At 37.1% G+C, this 23758-nt stretch overlaps 1 protein-coding gene across 7 annotated transcripts in view; it reads left to right on the top strand.

Moving 5' to 3' along the window:
• Positions 1–23758, top strand: part of NIPBL (NIPBL cohesin loading factor) — a 197997-nt gene that overhangs the window by 41041 nt on the left and 133198 nt on the right. For 3 of the 7 annotated variants that reach the window (XM_060400491.1, XM_060400493.1, XM_042233854.1), the window contains exon 2: positions 16655–16692. The exons of the other annotated variants lie outside the window; for them this stretch is intronic. The gene's annotated coding sequence lies outside the window, so the exon portion shown is untranslated. The remainder of the gene's footprint in view (positions 1–16654; positions 16693–23758) is intronic. 7 annotated transcript variants of the gene reach the window in all.

Genomic DNA, 23758 nt, shown 5'->3' with positions numbered 1-23758 from the left:
TAAAAGTTACAAGTTCATTTGATGTTGGAATTTTTTTTCTGGTAATTTAGACAGATAACCTATATTTTTGAAGTTATTTACTAAATTATTGCTTTAATTGAGAAGAGATGGGCAACTTTTTCTGAAACAAGTTAGCATCCGGCCAAAGTAAAGCCATCTCTTCACTTTTGTATTGGAAATACCGAAGTGTTTAATACCAGTGTTTCACTAGATGAAATTGTGGGACAGAATTGTTATCTCCCCTCCCCTCAAGAGGGGGCATATTTAACAGAAAAAGGGTAAAGCAGGAAAGATAAAACTTCAGAACCAAAGGCAGTCCTTCCATATGTTAGTAGACAGTATCACATTGCTATATTTATGTCTTGCCTTACCTTTCTCTTCTTTTACCATGTGCTTCTATAAATTTTATTTTCATCCTAATTTGAAAAGCATAATTTTGAACATATCATGTGATGAAGTTTACAGTGCTTATTGCAATAGAAAAGGAGCTTTTGATTTTGTAGGGAAAGTATGTGGCAAGTTCATGACTGATAACACAAGATATTTGCATTTGAAGTACATTTGTTTACATAAGCACAGAATTGTCTACTTTTTTCCTAACATAGCAAATTGATTCATATGCATGATTGAGAAGCTTCTGATGACATTGCTCTACATATTCTTGTTAACTGCAGTGTTTACAGAAATAGAACTTTTTTAGAACAACACAAACTAGGTGTTTAGTAGTCATCAATACTGGGCTTAATACTCAGTAAGCTGAATATAGTCTTTAACAGAACTGTCTTCATTATCTTCTAAAGTTACCTTTTAAAACTTGACAGATATTATAGTTGATCTTATTAATGCTACAGTGGGTTGTGACAAGAAGTCTATATAGTACAGTCTTTAATGACTTGGTCCCTGATGCCAGGTTTCCTGGGTTTGAATCCCAGCTCTGCCACTTACTACTTAAGAAACTGTGAGTAACATGGGTTGTTATATTTGAAACTCAATAAAATCTCTCTTGCACATTTGATAATAATATTCTTTTGCCATTTTCAGGGTATAGGCTCTCATCATTTTTAGCTGTTACATTAAGCGACTTTTGGGGAAGAGATTCAGTTCAGTTGAGTTGCCCAGTTGCGTCCAACTCTTTATGACCCCACAGACTGCAGCACGCCAGGCTTCCCTGTCCATCACCGACTGCCTGATTGAATCTCCCTGGTTGAAGGTCTGTAAGAGATTGGGGATGTAGATATCAGAAAATTACAACTATTGCACATTACATCCCTGATTTCATGGGCTAAAAAGGGGTAGTCAGAAAAAGCTTTTCACAGGTGACACAAACGCAAGCATCTTCACAGACTGTGTGAGCTTATAAAGTCACTACTGCCATGTCCAACTCTTTGTGACCCTATGGATTACAGCCTGCCAGGCTCCGCTGTTCAAGGGATTTTCCAGGCAAGAATACTAGAATGGGTTGCTATGCCTTCCTCCAAGGGATCCTTCTGATCCAGGGATTGAACCCGCGTATTTTACGTCTCTTTCATTGGCTGGTAAAATAGTTCTTTGCCACTAGCACCACCTGGGAAGCCCCTAGGGTTGGTCCCAAAGTTTGTTCAGGCTTTTCATAATATTTTACGGAAAACCCAAACAAACTTTTCGGCCAACCAAAGTATTTCCGGGAAGTGACACACGCTCTTCACAAAATGACTTTCAAAGACTAAGAAGATATAAATAGATGATGTCAGAACTTGAAAGGCATTTAGGTTTGTGTCACTTGAGAAGTACTTATTACAAACATCTTAATGATTTGTGCGAGCATTTCAACAAATAGCCATTTTAAAGAAAGACATTAGGTAAAAAATGGTACACAGCTGGTACTCAGTGAAATCATACAGGTAGACCTCACATGAGAATTGAACACCTGAGGATGTATGTGACTCTCAACTTTTGATACTTGATTGTGTAAGTTTAGAGTTGATTCTCAATTTCTGATACTTGATTATATAAGTTTAGAGTTGATTCTTTAATTTTTTTAGTAGGGTGAATTTGGTAATTATTGACTGATACTCTTGATAATAAAGAGCGCATTAACATAGAACAAGAAGCAATGTTCTCAAATGGTAATTATAAGACTTTCATATCACTTCAAAGAATGGACACAGCATATTCCGTTCTTTTGCTCTTAAAATAGACTCATTTTATAATTGTTTTCCAGCGAAGAATAACTCTGCTCATTGCCAAGACCATCACCACCATTGCACTCCTCATCTCAGTAGCTTGGTTACCTTATATATTTTCAGTGGCATCTTTAACCTATCTGGGATCTTACATATCTTATGTAAGATGTTTGTTTCTTATATTTCTTATATGTTGGTTTCTTATATTTCTTTCATGGACTACCTGAGTCTTTTCTCTCATCTTAAAGTACTTTTTGACTTGTTTTAGCAACTTTTGAAAAAGTTTAAATCATAATGTTTAATCATGAGGCTTAACCATAATGTTTATATCAGACTTTGACGATGTCTAAATCATGCATAGATTTAAATGTATGTTGCCATGGCCACTCCACTCTGCTCTTCACTCCATTTCTTTTACTGCTGCAAAGTTCTTTTGTTCTCACTATTCTGATTTTTTCATTATGGACTTATGTAAATTACATGTTACCATGAGTCAGATAAATTTTCTGTTGCTACCCATTTCCTGCCCTCTTGTTTTATACATAATGACCTTGGATTTTGATCCATTTCTTAAAAATTGAGTCCTTATCATAATTTCTGTGCTGATCTCTTACCATAAATATACTTGTTGGATTTTTGAATAAGGAAAATCATGCTATTGATAGTATAGGTTAAATCTCATTTTGAGGTTACCTAATTTGGAGGTTACCTATAAATTTTTGAGTTCATAAAAACTATGCGTGAAACAAAACTGGAGTTCAGTTTTCCTTTGGCCATTAGTAAGGATTATACTTTTAAACTGGGATAAGTTGTGGGAAGTATCAAGCATACTTCTGTCTGATTTCTCTGGGTTCACTCTGACTTGTTTTCCATGGTATTTGGGTTTACTACAAAGTAATATAAAGCATAAAACTTACATTAGGTTGTATTATAGAAGGTGCTGAATTTGCATTTCCTGCTTACTCATTTTATGAAGCTGGGCAAGTAACAGTCTTTCTGAGATTGCCTTTTTTGTTTATTTTCTTAATGAATCATAGCAGTTTTGTTGACAAGGTAAATGATGAAATGTCAAAAAGCAAACCCTTGGAAATTGGTTTACCTTACCCTATCTTTGATAAAGGGGATTTTAAAGAATGTAAGTGATGACATGGTGGATAGGCAGTATGTTTCTAGATTTGAACTATCACTTGCTTCCACCACCTTTCAGTATTTTTAGGTACTTCCCAGTAATATTTCTGTAGACAGAGTTGAAGAAAAATACATTTGAAAGAGAATTTTTTAAAATAACTGAACCAATTAAAGTTAGCTTCTGTTTATTCCAATCCCAAACAAGGGCAGTGCCAAAGAGTGTTCAAACTGTCATCCATGTGCGCTCATTTCATATGCTAGATAATGCTCAAAATCCTGAAAATCTCAGTTCAGCAGTGCATGAACTGAGAAATTCCAGATGTACAAACTGGATTTAGAAAAGGCAGAGGAACCAGAGATCAAATTGCCAACATCCGTTGAATCATAGAAAAAGCAAGGGAATTCCAGAAAAACATCTACTTTTGCTTCATTGGCTATGCTGAAGCCTTTGACTGTGTGGATCACAACAAACTGGAAAATTCTTAAAGAGATGGGAATACCAGAACTCTATTTGTCTTTTGAGAAACCTGTATGCAGGTCAAGAAGCCATAGTTAGAACCGGACGTGGAACAACAGACTGGTTCCAAATTGGGAAAGGAGTACGTCAAGGCCATATATTGTCACCCTGTTAATTTAACTTATGTGCAGAGTACATCATGTGAAACACAGAGCTGGAAGAATCACAGGCTGGAATCAAGGTTGCTGGGGGAAATACCAACAGCTTCAGATAATGCAGATGCCACTGTAATGCCAGAAAGCAAAGAACTGCAGAGACTCTTGCTGGCTTAAAACTCAACATTCAGAAACTAAGATCATGGCATGTGATCCAATCACTTCAGCGTGGCAAACAGATGGGGAAAGAATGGAAACAGTGATGGATTTATTTTCTTGGGCTCCAGAATCACTTAGGACGGTGACTGCAGCCCTGAAATTAAAAGACTTGCTCCTTAGAAAGAAAGCTATGGAAAACCTAGAAAGTGTGTTAGAAAGCAGAGACATCACTTCACCGACAAAGGTCTGTATAGTCAAAGAATGAGTGAGTGAAAGTTGCTCAGTCATGTCCGACTCTTTGAACCCCACGGACTGTAGCCTGCCAGGCTTCTCTGTCCATGGAATTCTCCAGGCAAGAAGCCGTTCCCTTCTCCAGGGAATCTTCACAACCCAGATATTGAACCCAGGTCTCCCTCATTGCAGGCAGATTCTTTATAAAGTCTGTATTATATACCAGCTGTTTAGCTTGAATACGAGACTACAGGGTGTTTATTAATAAATTATAAAACCCAGCCAGCATTGGCAGATGTATTCACTACTATTTGTAGAAACTTGAAATATAGTAGTATATTAGATTTACAGATAGAGTCTTATTAATGTTTAGTCTTATAAGGTATAGGATAAGTTCCAGTTCTGAGTGTTTTATTGATGACTAATTTCCGTTCTAGAAGTTCCTAATGAAGGTGGTTAAGAATTCAGTTAGTTGTCTGCATTCTACTAATTGTCCTATAGATGGCATTGTTCTAATTTGTTTGCTCCAGTCTTTGCTTTCCACGCAGAGCCATTATTGTTTTTATCTTTAGGATTTTTTAATTTGTATCGCCTAAGTGATTAATCAAACTAGATCAGATAATGTGAAACTCAGTGAAAACAGCTGTTAAATTTGAATAACAGCTCTTTTTCTCCAGATCTAATATCTGAATTTTTAATCTTTTATGTGTTAAAACTGAAGTTAACACAGAATATATTGAATTAAAATTAAATAAAATTATTTTATAAAATTATTAATAAAACATTTGAATAGTATAATTTTTCAAAATGTTTCTTAAGGAAATTTTAGATAAGTTCATATAGTTTCATAGGGCTTCCTTGGTGGCTCAGATGGTAAAAGAACCTGTCTGCAATGCAGGAGACCTGGGTTGGATCCCTGGAGAAGGGAATGACTACCCACTCCAGTATTCTTGCCTGGAGAATTTCATGGACAGAGGAGCCTTGTGGGCCACAGTCCATGGGGTTGCAAAAAGTCAGACACGACTGAGTGACTTTCACTTAATAGCTTCATAGTTTGTCAGCATTGTAGAAATTTTTTTAAAATTGTATTAAATGGTTAGGAGCATGGATTTTTAGATTTGAGTTCATATTTTCACTCTGTCGTTTTTGACTGTGTAAATTTAGGCAAATTGCTTACCTCTTTAAAAGAGTTTCAGTTTCTACAGTAGTCTGCAAGTTGGTAAGGGCAGGGACACTATATTGTCTGGTGTACGGTTGTGCTCATAGTGTCTGGTACCTAGTAGGTAATCAGTTTTTAATGATGAATAATACCTCTATTGCACGATTGCCATGAAAATTAAATAGTACTATATGAATATAAAGCAGCTAGTACCTTGCATAGGAGTACTGCTATTGTTATCAGCAATAATAGAAAACTCCCAGTCTAGCTACATGACATGAATTTTCTTAGATCCTCATCTGATTTTGTCTTTCAAAAGTTTGCTTTCCCCATCCCCATCCAAGATGTTACTTCAGTTTTTTATGATATTTCCCAGGGGCCTCTGCCAAAGGCGCTTTTCCTTCTTGCTTTCAGCACACCAGTATCTTTGTTAATGTAATTTTATATATTATATATCCTTACTATCATCAGATTAAGAGACAATAATTGCATTTTTAAAGGACAGTGTTTTACAGTGTTATTAAGCAAGTCATTTTGTCTACTTACACAGGTATTTCATAAATGTAAAGTGGAAAGTTAAAACACTTTTTCTACTATATAATCTCAAAAGACAGTGTTTACTCAAAAAGACAGTGTTTATTGTCTTCTCATTGATTTTTGTATACATTATCTCATTTAATCTTTAAAATGACTGTGCACTGGGTACTATTATCTCTTTATATTTGATAAAACCTTTAAAGAGGCTAATTAAATAATCCAAAGTCATTTACTCTTAAGTGATGGAATTATAATTAAAACCTCTGTTCTTGCCACTATTCCTGTTTGAAGTCTGTTTCTTTTTGAGGCTGTGCCAAGAGAAAGTACATACATCCTGCATAACTTTTGGTTTGTGTTATCTGTTCATTTTCCCATATTCCACTCACATTTCTTGATTTTTTTTTTCTTCCGTTCTTCAGCAAGAACACAGTATTCCATACTTTTCTAGACTTCTGGGTCATAAATTTGTTTTAATCTTTTGCTTTGCTTATTTTGCTAGGTATTCATTTGTGAATATTTTCTTCTTATACCTATTCCTAATCCAGTTCATTCGGTAACTTCCTCATCTTGTTACTCCTGTGAGAATAAATATTTTTTCCTGACTTGATCTCTTTGGCTGTCTTCACAAAAATCTTAACCACTTTTGAGCATTTGTCACATACATCTTTGTTGACTTTTAGTAACCTGTTTAGCAAGGGAGAATTTTTCTTTTTATTACAATTATTTTATGTTGATTTTAGTTAACTATACTTTTTCTTAAGATTTCAGTTTTGTCAGTGACAGAAAGTCACTTCTGTAATTACTGTATTCTCAGTTATTAGCCTAGATTAGAATTGAGTAGCCATAAAATGCTTCTGTCAGTCTATTCTTTCTTATAGTAGCATTGTACTTGGAAGTTATAGTAGGCTCTGAATACTAGTAAAATGAATGTGACCATAGCATTTTATGTGAGTTACATTTTAGATTTGGTTGCTTTGTAAGTTCTGTTATTTGATTGCTGTGTTATAAGTTATATATTATTTTACGCCTTTTCTTCATAATAATAATAATAATAATAATTTAAAGCTGTACTACTGCACTTCTCATTCAGCACTGGGGCTAATACGGTGCAAGGTGCTCTGTGTATGTTGTTTCTGACCATCAGTGACCATGTAAGGTTGCAGCAACTATCCCAGCTTGCAGATAAAAAAATAGACCTCAAAATAGTAAATGACTTGCATGAGTAATAACTGTGTATATATTACATTTATGTTATTTGGTCTTCATGCTCTCACATTAACTAATATACATGTCATTTTTTAATTCCCATTATTTGACTGTTATATCAGGCAATTTTTAAAAAGACTTTAAAGAACAGTTTTAGGTTTACAACAAAATTTAGGAGAAGCTACAGAGATTTACCCTTTCTCCCACACATGTGTAGCCTTTCCTACCTATTATCAAAATCATTCACGAGAATGGTGCCTTTTTTTTTTTTAAACCTACGTTGACCCATGATAATCACTCAAAAGCCTTGGTGTTATATTCAGTACATTCTTTGGATTTGGGCATAAGTATAGTAACATGTTGGACAAAGCAATGGCAGCCCACTCCAGTACTCTTGCCTGGAAAATCCCATGGACGGAGGAGCCTGGTGGGCTGCAGTCCACAGGGTTTCGAAGAGTCAGACACGACTGAGTGACTTCACTTTGACTTTTCACTTTCATGCATTGGAGAAGGAAATGGCAACCCACTCCAGTGTTCTTGCCTAGAGAGTCCCAGGGATGGGGGAGCCTGGTGGGCTGCCGTCTATGGGATTGCACAGAGTCAGACACGACTGAAGCGACTTGGCAGTAGCAGCAGCATAGTAACATATATGTATCATTATAATATCTTAACAATATTTTCATTGCCCTAAAATTTTTCTGTGCTTTCTTTACGTGTCTGTTTCTCTCTTCCCCGTCTCCCTATCCCTGTCAATCTCTGATCTTTTTTTATTGGCTCCATAATTTTACCTTTTCCAGAATGTCATATATTTGGAGTCACACCATACATAGCCTTTTAAATTGGCTTTCTTCACTTAATAATATGCGTTTTTCCAGTGGTCATGTATGGATGTGAGAGTTGGACTATAAAGAAAGCTGAGCACCGAAGAATTGATGCTTTTGAACTATGGTGTTGGAGAAGACTTTTGAGAGTCCCTTGGATTGCAAGGAGATCCAACCAGTCCATCCTAAAGGAGATCAGTCCTGGGTGTTCATTGGAAGGACTGATGTTGAAGCTGAAACTCCAATACTTTGGCCAACTGATGCAAAGAGCTGACTCACTGGAAGAGACCCTGATGATGGGAAAGATTGAGGGCAGGAACAAGAAGGGGATGACAGAGGATGAGATGGTTGGATGGCATCACTGACTCGATGGACATGGGTTTGGGTGGACTCCGGGAGTTGGTGATGGACAAGGAGGCCTGGCATGCTGCTGTTCACGGGGTTCCAAAGAGTCAGACACGCCTGAGTGACTGAACTGAACTGAACTGAATATGCGTTTAAGTTTCTTCCATGTCTTCATGGCTTAATAATTCATTTCTTAGAGCACAAATAATGTTTCATTGTTTGGATATATCACAGTTTATTCATTCACCCGTGGGGGGACATCTTGGTTGCTTCCAAATTTTGGCAGTTAAGAATAGAATATGGTAGACATCTGTGTGAAGGTTTTTGTGTGGACATATGTTTTCACCTTTTGGCGGTAAATACCAAGGAATGCAATTGCTGGATTGTATGTTTAACTTTTTAAGAAATTGTCAAGCTGGCTTCCAAAGTGGCTGTATTGTTTTACATTCCTTCTGTAGTAAATCAGAGTTCCTATTGCTTCACATCATCACTAGCATTTGGTATTTTCAGTGTTCTAGATTTTGACTCTTTTTACAGGTATGCATCAAGTAATTTTTAAAAAACCAGTTGGTTGGATACCATAGTGACAGCAGACTCTGCATTTGTTTTTCATTTATTATTCTCATTTTTTCCTTATTTGAGTATATCACTCCCTTACAGTCTTCCCAGGGCCATACTGCTACTTCCTCTTAATCATGTCATTTGTTTGTTTTCTAGATGGAAGTTACACCTTTATGCTTTAGTTGATTAAATATTTTTTAAATGTAAGAAGTTACTTGTTTTTTTGTAATTTATTAATTTCTCAGTGTACAAAATTTTTTAAATATAAAATGAGATTTTTCTATTGACAAAAACTTCAGAATATTGTATTATGTATTGAAATCAGAGAGTTAAGGATTAGAATAGTTGTATGTTGTCATTTAAGGTTTAAGGAGTAAAGTGGGAAATAAGTGTAAAAGAGTACATATATTTGGTTTCCAAAAAGGAAAAGGAAATATAGGTTTATTAAATTTCTTTCTTGCTGACTTAATAAAAATGTTTATGACTATTCCAGTTATCTGCTACTGTGTAACAAAATACTCCAGAGTTTAGTGTGACTTAAATTTAACAGTCATTTTCTTATGTTTCAAGATTTTGTGAGTCAAGAATTCAGGAAGGTCTCAGCATTGTTCATATGGTGTTGATGGAGACTACTTGGGAGGTGTTGAACTCACTGGTTTGTGTGGTTCAAGATGGGTATATCCAGTGAGTGCCACTTGGTGAAGATGGCCAGAAAGCTAAGCAGGAACATCGACCGGAGTACAGAATCACCAGCATAACTTTTGTGATAGTGTGACATTTGATGTAGTGCATCAGAGCTTTCAGTCCAAGTATTTTTTAAAAACCAATGTTAGTATTATGAACATAATTTTTTTTGGTTCCCTAATTCTTTCCCCTACCTGAGCACTGTAAACCTTTTAACAAAACATTGTCTGTCAGAAACATTATAGTTTTCAATTCTTTTTACAGTTTCTTCACAGACATGTAAACAACTTTTTTTTATTGGAGTATAATTGCTTTACAATATTGTAGTAGTTTCTGCTATACAATGACAGCCACATGCATACATATATCCCCTCCCTCTTGGACCTCCATCTCCTACCCCATCTCACCCATGTAGGTCATCACAGAGCACCAAGCTGGGCTCCCTGTGCTGTGTATTATACATCGGGTTCCCACTAGCTATTTTACACAGGGCAGTGTATTTATGTCAGAATTGGTCTCCCAGTTCATCCCACCCCCACTTCCCCATCTGTGTCCACATGTCCATTCTCAGTATAAAAACTGATTTTTATAAAACTCCAGCTTAATTGATGGAGCTGTTTAACATTTTCAGTGGATATGAGTGCAAGAATAGAATAAGAATAGAAAAAATATGTTTAATAAAGGAATTAATTAATTAGATCTACAGGAATTAAAGCTTTAAATATGGGTAAAGTGTCAAGAGTAAGAGAAAATTTCAAAGGAGGATGGTATTCAATTCTGGAATAATACCATAGTATCTTGCGATTTACGAAGTGGTGAATGCGTACTGGAAAAAGCCTAGAAAGGTAGGACTGGGGGTGTGCTTTAAGCTTATTGTGCAAAAGCAGAGGAAATTAGAATCTGTAGACATTAAAAAAAAATTATCCTTTTGAAATGTCTATTTTGTTGTGACTTTTCTAATAAGCATAATTCTTATATTTTGGAGATGTAAGCACAAACTGCTGAAAGGAATTATTTGGAGGTCACTGCTGTGAAGTGTCTGAAAGAAGTGTGGAAAAATGGGCATTGGCTTTGATATCAGATTAAGTTTGGTTTTTTTAATTCTAGCTTTATCATTTATTTGTAAGATTTCTGGTAACTATGACAGGTTACTTATTTTGAATCTCAGTTTCTCCAATTATTAAGTAATTCTCTTCATGAAGACATTTTGAGCACTAAATGAGATAATAAATATGTAAAGGGCTCAGAGTTTCTTTCCTTTTTCTAGAAAACAAAAGGAACCAACATTGGGATTACAAGAGATTTGCTAATAGGAGGTGAACAATTAGTCATTTGTTTAACTGTTTCCTGGATATTTTCCCAATTATTGAAAGTGAAAGTCTCTCAGTTGTATCCCAACTCTTTGCGATCTTGTGGTCTGTATAGTCCATGGAATTCTCCAGGCGAGAAATATAAACAAGTTCCCTATTATTTCTTCTTTATAATCTACCATTTTCTTCTTTCAATAAAATCATAGTCAATGCACAGAATGAGCAGAGTCAGGAGACTGGAATTATACTAGGATTTTACAATTAACCTTGCAAGTACGCTCTTGAATGTGTCATTTCATCTATTTGCTCATATGTATGACAAAGGGATGGGACTCGATAATTTATAAAGATGCCGTCCCTCTCCTACATGTCGGTGATTCTGTTCAAAGCAAAGTAATTGTATTGAATGTAACTGCCATCATAGGGACAGTGAAATAGTCTTTACATGCGACAGGCAGGGAGCTTGCTTAAATAATGTGATTGCTTTCCTTATTCCTCACCAAAAGTTTTAGTCAGGTGCAGGTTAGAGCTAGTTAATACCACCAAATCAATGTTTGTGTTTGAATTCCAAGAAATTCTTCAGTTCAGTTCAGTCGCTCAGTCGTGTCCAACTCTTTGCGACCCCATGAATCACAGCATGCCAGGCCTCCCTGTCCATCACCATTTCCCAAAGTTCACTGAAACTCACGTCCATCGAGTCGGTGATGCCATCCAGCCGTCTCATCCTCTGTCGTCCCCTCTTCCTCCTGCCCCCAATCCCTCCCAGCATCAGAGTCTCCAGTGAGTCAACTCTTGGCATGAGGTGGCCAAAGTACTGGAGTTTCAGCTTTAGCATCATTCCTTCCGAAGAACTCCCAGGGCTGATCTCCTTCAGATTGGACTGGTTGGATTACCTTGCAGTCCAAGGGACTCTGAAGAGTCTTCTCCAACACCGCAGTTCAATGCATCAATTCTTCAGTGCTCAGCCTTGTTCACAGTCCAACTCTCTTAGTATATGCCTAATATGTACAACAAGTTTTTTTAAAAATTATGTATGGTTACCTTTAAAGAAAAAACGACCTATGGAAAAATCAGTTTCGTTCAGTTCAGTCGCTCAGTAGTGTCCGACTCTTTGCGACCCCATGAACCGCAGCACACCAGGCCTCCCTGTCCATCACCAACTCCTGGAGCTTACCCAAACTCATATGCAGTGAATCGGTGAGGCCATCCAACCATCTCATCCTCTGTCGTCCTGTTCTTCTGCCCTCAATCTTTCCTATCATCAGGGTCTTTTCCAGTGAGTCAGCTCTTTGCATCAGGTGGCCAAAGTACTGGAGTTTCAGCTTCAACATCAGTCCTTCCAATGAACACCCAGGACTGATCTCCTTCAGGATGGACTGGTTGGATCTCCTTGCAATCCAAGGGACTCTCAAGAGTCTTCTCCAACACCACAGTTCAAAAGCATCAATTCTTCGGCGCTCAGCTTTCTTCACAGTCCAACTCTCACATCTGTACATGACCACTGGAAAACCATAGCCTTGACAGACGTACCTTTGTTGACAAAGTAATGTCTCTGTTTTTTAATACACTGTCTAGGTTGGTCATAACTTTCCTACCAAGGAGTAAGTATCTTTTAATTTCATGGCTGCAGTCACCATCTGCAGTGATTTTGGAGCCCCCCAAAATAAAGTCAGCCACTGTTTCCACTACTTCCCCATCTATTTGCCATGAAGTGATGGGACTGGATGCCATGATCTTAGTTTTCTGAATGTTGAGCTTTAAGCCAACTTTCTCACTCTTCTCTTTTGCTTACATCAAGAGGCTTTTTAGTTCTTCTTCACTTTCTGCCATAAGGGTGGTGTCATCTGCATATCTGAGATTATTGATATTTCTCCCAGCAATCTTGATTCCAGCTTGTGCTTCCTCCAGCCCAGCGTTTCTCATGATGTCCTCTGCATATAAGTTTAATAAGCAGGGTGACAGTATACAGCCTTGACGTACTCCTTTTCCTATTTGGAACCAGTCTTTTGTTCTGTGTCTAGTTCTAACTGTTGCTTCCTGACCTGCATACAGTTTTCTCAAGGGGCAAGTCAGGTGGTCTGGTATTCCCATCTCTTTCAGAATTTTCCACAGTTCATTGTGATCCACACAGCCAAAGGCTTTGGCATAGTCAATAAAGCAGAAATAGATGTTTTTCTGGAACTCTCTTGCTTTTCCCTTGATCCAGCGGATGTTGGCAATTTGATCTCTGGTTCCTCTGCCTTTTCTAAAACCAGCTTGAACATCAGGAAGTTCACGGTTCACATATTGCTGAAGCCTGGCTTGGAGAATTTTGAGAATTACTTTACTAGCTTCCCTAGTGGTGCAGAGGTTAAATCGCCTGCCTGCAATGTGGGAGACCTGGGTTCAATCCCTGGGTCGGGAAGATCCCCTGGAGAAGAAAATGGCAACCCACTCCTGTATTCTTGCCTGGAGAATCCTGTGGACAGAGGAACTTGGTGGGCTACAGTCCATGGGTCGCAAAGAGTCGGACACGACTGAGCAACTTCACTTACTAGCGTGTGAGATGAGTGCAGTTATGCAGTAGTTTGAACATTCTCTGCATTGGCATATTGAGGTATAGTTTGCATAATATAAAAGTCATCTGTTGCAAGTATATGTTGCAATTAAATGATTTTTAGTAAACATTTATCAGAGTCGTACAGTCAACACAATGCAGTTTTAGGACTTGGCCATGATAACCAAAACACCCCACCAGCCTATCTGTGCTTAGTTCTCACTCCTACACCACTTCCCCAGCCTCAAGCAACTACTGATCTACTTTCTATTTCTCTACATTTTTCTGGACATTTCATCTAAAGGGAATCATACTACATATGTAGTCTTTTGTACCTGGCTTCTTTCACTTAGCATAATGTGTTTTAGCTTCTTCCGTGGTATAGCATGTATTAGTATTTTGTTCTTTTTTATTGCTAAATGATATTTCATTGTATTAATATGCTATGTTTAGTTTATTCTTTCACTGGTTGATAGACATGTGGATCATTTCCAGTTTTTTACTTTTATGAGTAATGTTTCTTTGAACATTCATAAAGAAAAATAGCGCTAAGTCGTGTCTGACTGTTGTGACACCATGGATGTAGCCTGCCAGGCTCCTCTGTCCATGGGATTCTCCAGACAAGAACACTGGAGCGGGTTGCCATTTCCTTCTCCAGGGGATCTTCCTGACCCAGGACTCAAACCCAGGTCTTGCTCATTGCAGGGAATTTCTTTACTGACTGAGCCCATTGAACATTCATGGACAGGTCTTTTTGTGATGTATGTTTTCACTTAGGTTCCCAAAAATGGAATTGCTGAGTCATATGATAAATTAACTTTTAAGAAACTGCCAAACTGTGTTGCAAAGTGTCTATTCTTTCCTACCAGCGATGTTAAGGGTTCTAATTCCTCCATATTTTAACCAGCACTTGATATGATCTGTCTTTTTGGTCATAACCAATTTAGTTAATGTGTTGTAATATCTCATTGTGTGTTCAATTAGCATATTCTCAATGACTAATAATGTTGAGTGTGTCTTTGTGCTTTTAAGTCATTTATGTGTCGTCTTTGGTGAAATGTCTATTCCAGCAAGTCTTTCCTTTGCTTAAACTGGATTGTTGTCTTATTCAGTTGAGAAAGTCTATTTGTGTTCTCTTACATGAGTATTGTCAAAAATATGATTTCCTTATTATTTTTCCGTGTCTGTGGTTTGTCTTTTTCGTTTCTTGCTGGTATCTATTAAAATGCCAAAAGTTTTTAAGTTTAAGGAACTCCAGTTTATCAATTTTATCATTTACTCATATTTATGTTATCTAAGAACTGTTTGCCTACACCAAGAGTCAAAGGTTTTCTCTTATATTTTTCTTAAGTCATTATATTGTTTTAGGTTCTACATTTAGGTCTTTGATCCATTTGAATTAATTTTTGTGAATGGTGTGGGGTAAGGGTCTAAGGTGGTTGTTTTTTTTTTGAGGAGGTGGCATGTGGGATCTTAATTCCCTGACCAGGGATCAGATCCTCATCCCCTGCACTGCAAGGCAGATGCTCAACTATTGGACTACTAGGGAAGTCTCCAAAATCGAACTTTTAATTTTGTGATAATTGTAGATTGACATGTGGTTTAAGAAATACTACAGGGAGATCCTTTGTACGGCTTCTTCCAATGGTAACATCTTGTAAAAGTGTAGTACAATAAGTATCATAGTTGAGATATTGAGATTAAAACAGTCAAGGTATAGAACATTTCTGTCAGCACAGGGATACCTTTTATTGCCCTTATTTAATCCCCACCCCTCCCTCCTCCAACCCTTGTCACTTCTTTAAAAAGTTTTTTTCCTAAATATTCTTTGTGGTGCTATTTTGAATGGAATTGTTTTTCTTATTTTCATTTTCACATATTTACTAGAAAATAGAAATGTGGTTTATTTTTTATACTTTGATCTTATATCTTATGACCTTGCTAAGTTCGTTTCTTAGTTCTAGTAGCTTTTTAGTGATTTCTTAGGATTTTCCATATGCAGGCTAGTGTGATCTGGTAATAACAGTTTTGTTGTTCAGTTGCTGCGTCATGTCTGACTCTTTCGAGCCTATACTCTCTGGCCCACCAGGCTTCTCTGTTTGTGAGGCTTTCCAGGCAAGGATAGTGGAGTAGACTGCCTCTTCTAGTCTGAATGTACATAATAGCTTTTAATTTTTAAAGTTTATTGTTTCCTGTCTTTGCTGCCTTGGCTAGAATCTACAGTACAACATTCAGAAGAGGTAGTAAGAGTAGACATCTTTGTTCTTCTGCTATGTGGGGGAAAGCCTTCATTGTTAAGTATAATGTTTGTTGTAGACTTTTTATAGGTGTCCTTTAATTAGTTGAAGAAGTTCTGTTTCTAGTTTTTTGAGCATTTTTGCTACAGTGTTGAGTAATTTGTCATGTGCTTTTTTCTGCATCTCATTGAAATGATCATGTAGTTTTTGTTCTTTATTCTGTGAATATAATTTTTGTATTAATTAATTGATCATCAGATCATTAAACCTACCTTGCATTCTCTGGATAAATCTCATTGGGTGATAACATATAGTTCATTTTAGTATAGGTTTGGGAGAAGGCGATGGCACCCTACTCCAGTTCTCTTGCCTGGAAAATCCCATGGACGGAGGAGCCTGGTAGGCTGCAGTCCATGGGGTTGCTAAGAGTCGGACACGACTGAGCGACTTCACTTTCACTTTTCACTTTCATGCATTGGAGAAGGAAATGGCAACCCACTCCAGTGTTCTTGCCTGGAGAATCCCAGGGACGGCAGAGGTTGGTGGGCTGCCGTCTATGGGGTCGCACAGAGTCGGACACGACTGAAGCGACTTAGCAGCAGCAGCAGCAGTATAGTGTTGAATTCAATTAGCTAATTTTTTAAGAAGGATATTGATCTACAGTTTTCCTGTGTTTATGTCTAGGTTTGGTATAAGGTAATAATGACCTCGGAGAACAAGTCATTTCTTAAATATCTCATAAGCTTCATCAGTCGAACCATCTGTTCTAAGACTTTTATTAGTGTGAAGATTTTTAATATGTAGCTCAGTGTCCTTAACTGTTACAGATTTATTCAGATTTTCTGTTTCTTGTAGTCAGTTCTGGTAGTTGTATCTTTCTAGTATTTTCTTTTTAATATAAGTTCTCTGATTTGTTGGTTTAAAGTTGTTCATAACATTCCATTGTGATCCTTTTTATTTCTATAGGAGCAGTAGTGGTTTCTTCTTTGCCATTTCTGATTTTGGTAAGTGGTACCTGCTCTTGTCTCTTATTTTTTCATCATTGTAAGGGTTTGTCAATTTTTTAATTTTTTTTTTCAAAGAACCAAGTTTTGAATTCATTGATGTTTCTCTTGTTTTTCTGAGGTTTATTTCATTCATTTTTCCTTGAATATTTACTGTTTCTTCTTACTTTGGATTTAATTTGCTTTTTTCTGGTTTCTTAAGGCATAGAAACTTAGGCTATTGGCTTGAGACTATTCAAAGACAGGCACTTAAATCTGTGAATACCGTAATGTAAATACTGCTTCAGTTGTAACATACAAAGTTTGATGTGTTATCTTTTCGTTTTTACAGTTCAAAATATTTTTATTTCCCTTCTGTTATCTTCTTTGACCTGGAAGTTTTCCCAGATTTACTTGTTACAGATTTTTAATTTTATTCTATTATTGTCAGGAAACATCGTTTTTATGATTCTAAACTTGTTTAGATTTGTTTGTGGCCTAGAATGTGGTCAGTTTTGGAGAATGTTCTATGTGTGCTTAAAAAGAATGTGTCTCTAAATAGTCTGGGTGGAGTGTTTATAAATGTAAGTTAGGTCAAGTTGGTTGATAGTGTTGTTCAAGTCTTTTGGATTCTTGCTGATTTTCTGTCTAATTCTGTTCGTTCAATTTCATTCTTTCACTTTTTGCTTCATGTATTGGTGGTTCTGTTGTTACGTATGAGTGAATATATTTGTAAATGCTGTATCTTCCCAATATAATTATGGACTTTTCTATCATTATGAAATGATCCCTCTTTGTCTTTATTACTGTTTATTTCCTCTATTTCATCTGCTATTACTATAGCCAGTTGAGCTTTCTTTTCATTGCTGTTCATATGGAATATCTTTTCCATTCTTTTACTTCCAACCTGTTTTTACCTTTGCATCTAAAGTCTGTCTTTTGTGGAAGTAATGCCAGTTTGATCTGGATAGTTTATCCATTATTTTAATCTTGCCTTTTGAGTGGCATGTTCAGTCTATTCCCATTTAATGTGATTACTGATATGACTGAATTTATGCTTGTTGTTGTTCAGTCAAAGTTGTGTCCAACTCTTTGCAACCCATGGACTGCAGCATGCCAGACTTCTCTGTCCTTCATTATCTCCTGGAGTTTGCACAACTCGTGCCCATTGAGTTGGTGATGCCATCCAACCATCTCATCCACTGTCACCCCCTTTTCTTCCTGCCCTTAATTCTTCCCAGCATCTTTTCCAGTGAATTGGCGCTTCACATCAGGTGGCCAAAGTATTGGAGCTTCAGCTTCAGCATCAGTCCTTCCAATGAATATTCAGGGTTGATTTCCTTTAGGATTGACTCATTTAATCTCCTTGCTGTCCAAGGACCTCTCAAGAGTCTTTTCCAGCACCACAGTTTGAAAGCATCAATTCTTCGACACCCATCCTTCTTTATGGACCAACTCTCACATCCATATGTGACTACTGGAAAAGTCATAGCTTTGAATATCCAGACCTTTGTTGGAAAATCGATATCTCTGCTTTTTAATATGCTGTTTGGATTTGTCATAGCTTTTCTTCCAAGGAGCAAGAAATTTCTTCAATTTTGTGGCTGCAGTGTAATCCACAGTGATTTTGGAGCCCAAGAAAATAAAACCTGACACTGTTTCCATTTTTCCCCCATCTGTTTGCCATGAAGTGATGGGAACTGGGTGACGTGATCTTAGTTTATTGAATGTTGAGTTTTAAGCCAGCTTGAACTCTACTTTTTCACCTTCATCAAGAGATACTTCAGTTCCTCCTTACTTTCTGCCATAAGGGTGGTATCATCTGCATGTCTGAGGTTATTGATATTTCTACTGGCAGTCTTAATTCCAGCTTGTGATTCATCCAGCCCAGCATTTCACATGATGAACTCTGCATATAAGCTAAATTAACAATGAAGTATACAGCCTTGATGTACTCCTTTCCCAATTTGGAACCATTCCATTGTTCGCATCCAGTTCTAACTGTTGCTTCTTGACCTGCATACAGATTTCTCAGGAAGCAAGTAGAGTGGTCTGGTATTCCCATCCCTCTAAGAATTTTCCACAGTTTGTAATCCACATAGACAGAGGCTTTTGAGTAGTCAGTGAAGCAGAAATAGATGTTTTTCTGGAATTACCTTGCTTTTTCTATGATCCAGAGGAAGTGATCCAAAGGATATTTAATATCTAAAAGACATTAAATTAAAAGATACTTGCTCCTTGGAAGAAAAGTTAGAACCAACCTAGACAGCATATTAAAAAGCAGAGACGTTACCTTGTCAACAAAGGTCCATCTAGTCAAAGCTATGGTTTTTCCAGTAGTCATGTATGAGAGTTGGACTGTAAAGAAAGCTGAGCAATGAAGAATTGATGCTTTTGAACTGTAGTGTTGCAGAAGACTCTTGAGAGTCCCTTGGACTGCAAGGAGATCCAACCAGTCAATAAAGGAAATCAGTCCTGAATATTCATTGGAAGGACTGATGCTGAAGCTGAAACTCAGTACTCTGGCCACCTGATACGAAGAACTGACTCATTAGAAAAGACCCTGATGCTGGGAAAGATTGAAGGCAGTATGAGAAGGGGATGACGGAGGATGAAATGGTTGGATGGCATCACAGACTCTGTGGACATGGGTTTGAGTAAACTCCGGGAGTTGGTGACTGACAGGGAAGCCTGGTGTGCTGCAGTCCTTGGGGTCACAAAGAGTGGGACACGACTGAGCGACTGAACTGAACTGAAAGGATATTTGCAGTTTGATCTCTGATTCCTGTGCCTTTTCTAAATTAAGCTTGTACATCTGGAAGTTTTTGGTTCACATACTGTTGAAGCCTAGCTTGAAGGATTTTTAGCATAACTTTGCTAGCATGTAAAATGAATGCACTTGTGTGATAGTTTGAACAGAACCCATCTGCCAGTCCAGGATACTTAAGAGATATGCGTTCAGTCCCTGGGTTGGAAAGATCCCCTGTAGATGGAAATGGAAGCCCACTCCAGTATTCTTGCCTGGAGAATCCCATGGACAGAGGAACCTGACAGGCTACAGTCCATAGGCTCACACACAACTGAAGCTACTTAGCATGTTGAACATTCTTGGCATTGCCCTTCTTTGGGACTGGAATGAAAACTGCCTTCTTTTGTGCTGAATATTATTTTAGTGTACCATTTAAATTCTCCTCTCTCTTTTTTTTTTTTTTTTTGCCACTTTTACAAGTTATTTTTTAGAAGTTGCTCTATGGGTTACAATATGCATCTCAGCTTATCACAGTTTACCTTTATAGCTGAATTTTTATACCAATAGAGTACTGGAAAATGAAACTTTAAAATTACACTTGTCTAGAATGGTAGTACTAAATAAAAGTTCTTTCTGAATAATCATTTTTTAATACATTGATAATTCTTTTGTCTTTCATTTTTATGTTTTGTTCTTTTGTTTGTTTTGAAGTATAGTTTATAATATAATGTAAGTTTCATATGCATAACATAGTGATTCACAAGTTTTAAAGATTGTACTCCATTTATAGTTATTATAAAATACTGGCTGTATTCCCTGTGTTATGCTATCCTTATAGCTTATTTATTTTATTCATAGTGCTTTGTACCTCTTAATCCCACCTCTATCATGCCCCTCTCCTCTTCCCTCTCTCCACTGGTAAACACTAGTTTTTTCTCTGTATCTGTGAATCTGTTTCTTTTTTGTTGTATTCAAGTTTATTTTTTTGAAGTAAGTCATATCACATGATACATGTCTTTCTCTGTTTGACTTTACTTAAGCATAATAATACCTTCCAAGTCCATCCACATTGTTGCAAATGGCAAAATATCCATTTATCTATTGATGGACACTTAAGACTGCTTATGGCTATTATAAATAATGCTGTTAGATACATTGGAGTGCCCATATCTTTTTGAATTAATGTTTGTTTTCTTTATATCTATACCCAGGATTGGAATTGCTGGATCATATGGTAGTTCTAGTTTTTTGAGGATGCTTCATGATGTTTTCCCCACTGGTTCCACCAGTTTCCATTTCCACCAACTGTGCACACGTTACCCTTTCTCCACATCCGTGCCAGTCTGTTACTTACCGTCTTTTTGTTGATATTTGATCTGACAGGTGTGACGTTATATCTCATTGTCATTTTAATTTGCATTTCTCTGATGATTAGCGATGCTGAGCATCTTTTCTTGTGCCTGTTAACTATCTGTGTGTCTTCTTTGGAAAATGTGTGTTCAGGTCCTCTCCCTATTTCGCTTATTTTATATTTCTAAGTTATGATATTGTTCTAGTGTATTTTTCGTGGTAGGTAACTATATGTGTCAGTATTTAATAGAATTTATATCTAAAGCTGTTATCAGAGGCTGTATATAGTTCTGCTATTATGTGAGTTTCGTAGTTGTAATAAATTCAGTTTCTCCATTACAACAGCTATAGTAATATTTCTCCAAATTGTTGCTCCCCATATTTTGTAAATATGCAGCATTCCTGTTTCTTATGTACAATAAGCAAGCTGGACTAGTAATGCTTAATTTTTCCTCTACCTTGAAGTTCTCTGATTCTATTTAGTCAAAAGTATCTTATGGAAATTATAGTATTTGAAACATTTACATATCTTCCCTGGTGGCTCAGACAGAAAAGAATCTTCTGCAGTGCTAGAGACCCCAGTTCATTCTCTGGGTCACTAAGATCCCCTAGAGGAGGAAATGGCTACCCACTCCAGTATTCTCACTTGGAGAATTCCATGGACATAGGAGCCTGGCGGGCTACAGTCTATGAGATTGCAAAGAGTTGAACATGACTGATTGAATAACACACCTATTTAAAACTTACCCAGTGTTGGCTGATGTCTAATCGATATCAGTAGAAACATTTCTGGGCTTTAGTGTAGAACTTAACCTCTTAATTTCAAGAAGAAAAAGGAGGCTTATAAATTTAGGAACCCCATCACTTGCTCAAAGTAGATGTTTGTTTTTAGTAGCAACTTAATGGTAATTTTTGTTAAAGGATTTAATTTTTTAATGTAATAATTAAATCTAAGACTGAGCATATTTTAGTTGTGGTTTCAGAAATCAATAGTAAAAATTAACAGAGTTCATTTAATTCAGCATAGATAAGGTACCAAGTGGATTTGATTTTTTTAAACTTTTTTTGTGCCCTCATCAGCACTATAGCATTAATGTTCGATAAGTAAGAAACTAGTAATATTACTAGCTTCTTTTTTGTAATAGAATAAATTGTGCTTTATTACACTGCAAAATTGTGGCTTTATGAAAATAAAACAAAAAACATAGAGCTGTTTTGAGTTTTGATCTAGATTTTTCCAAGGACTTAAAGTTTTTTATTTATTTATTTGGCTGCACCAAGTCTTTGTTGCATCATGCAGGATCTTTCAGTGAGACATGTGGGATCTAGTTTCCTAACCAGGAATCAAACCTGGGCCCCTTGCTTTGGGAGTGTGGAGTCCTAGCTTCTGGACCACCAGGGAAGCCCCTAGATTTTCCCAAGGATATTAAATTACCAATTTATGTAAACACTAACTAATTTTTCTATTTTCCTTAATACGATACTGAAAGCACGAAAAAGTATTCTAGTGTTTAACTGTAGGTTTCCCTTAAAATTTGGTTCGCTTACCAATAAAAGCAAATATGAGGCTGCTAATAAGCCTAGCATAGGAAGATCATTGTTTTAAGATCATCTGATTATGTTCAGTCATGACTCCCTGATGTCATCACCCTAAATATGAACTATGGACAGAGGTTCATGACATTGTACAGGAGACAGGGATCAAGACCATCCCCACGAAAATGAAATGCAAAAAAGCAAAATGACTGTCTGAGGAGGGCTTACAAATAGCTGTGAAAAGAAGAGAAGCAAAAAGCAAAGAAGAAAAGGAAAGATATGCCCATTTGAATGTAGAGTTCCAAAGAATAGCAAGAAGAGATAAGAAAGCCTTCTTCAGCGATCAGTGCGAAGAAATAGAGGAAACCAATAGAATAGAAAAGACTAGAGATCTCTTCAAGAAAATTAGAGATACCAAGGGAACATTTCATGCAAAGATGGGCTCGATAAAGGACAAAAATGGTATGGACCTAACAGAAGCAGAAGATCTTAAGAAGAGGTGGCAAGAATACACAGAAGAACTGTACAAAAAAGATCTTCACTACCCAGATAATCACGATGGTGTGATCAGTCACCTAAAGCCAGACATCCTGGAATGTGAAGTCAAGTGGGCCTTAGGAAGTGTCATTACGAACAAAGCTAGTGGAGGTGATGGAATTCCAGTGGAGCTATTTCAAATCCTTAAAGGTGATGCTGTGAAAGTGCTGCACTCAGTATGCCAGCAAATTTGGTAAACTCAGCAGTGGCCACAGGACTGGAAAAGGTCAGTTTTCATTCCAATTCCAAAGAAAGGCAATGCCAAAGAATGCTCAAACTACCGCACAATTACACTCATCTCACATGCTAGTAAAGTAATGCTCAAAATTCTCCAAGCCAGACTTCAGCAAAACGTGAACCATAAACTTCCAGATGTTCAAGCTGGTTTTAGAAAAGGCAGAGGAACCAGAGATCAAATTGCCAACATCTGCTGGATCATTGAAAAAGCAAGAGAGTTCTAGAAAAACATCTTACTTCTGCTTTCTTGACTATGCCAAAGCCTTTGGCTGTGTGGATCACAATGAACTGTGGAAAATTCTGAGAGAGATGGGAATACCAGACCACCTGACCTGCCTCCCGAGAAATCTGTATGCTGGTCAAGAAGCAACAGTTGAAACTGGACATGAAACAACTGACTTGTTCCAAATTGAAAAAGGAGTACGTCAAAGCTGTATATTGTCACCCTGCTTATTTAACTTATATGCAGAGTACATCATGAGAAACGCTGGGCTGGAGGAAACACAAGCTGGAATCAAGATTGCCGGGAGAAATATCCATAATCTCAGATATGCAGATGACACCACCCTTATGGCAGAAAGTAAAGAAGAACTAAAGAGCCTCTTGATGAAAGTGAAAGAGGAGAGTGAAAAAGTTGGCTTAAAGCTCAACATTCAGAAAACTAAGATCATGGCATCT

This window comes from Ovis aries, chromosome 16 (genome assembly GCF_016772045.2).
Source record: "Ovis aries strain OAR_USU_Benz2616 breed Rambouillet chromosome 16, ARS-UI_Ramb_v3.0, whole genome shotgun sequence".
In the NCBI taxonomy this organism is placed as follows: Eukaryota; Metazoa; Chordata; class Mammalia; order Artiodactyla; family Bovidae; genus Ovis; species Ovis aries.
This window is presented reverse-complemented; position numbering and strand designations above follow the sequence as displayed.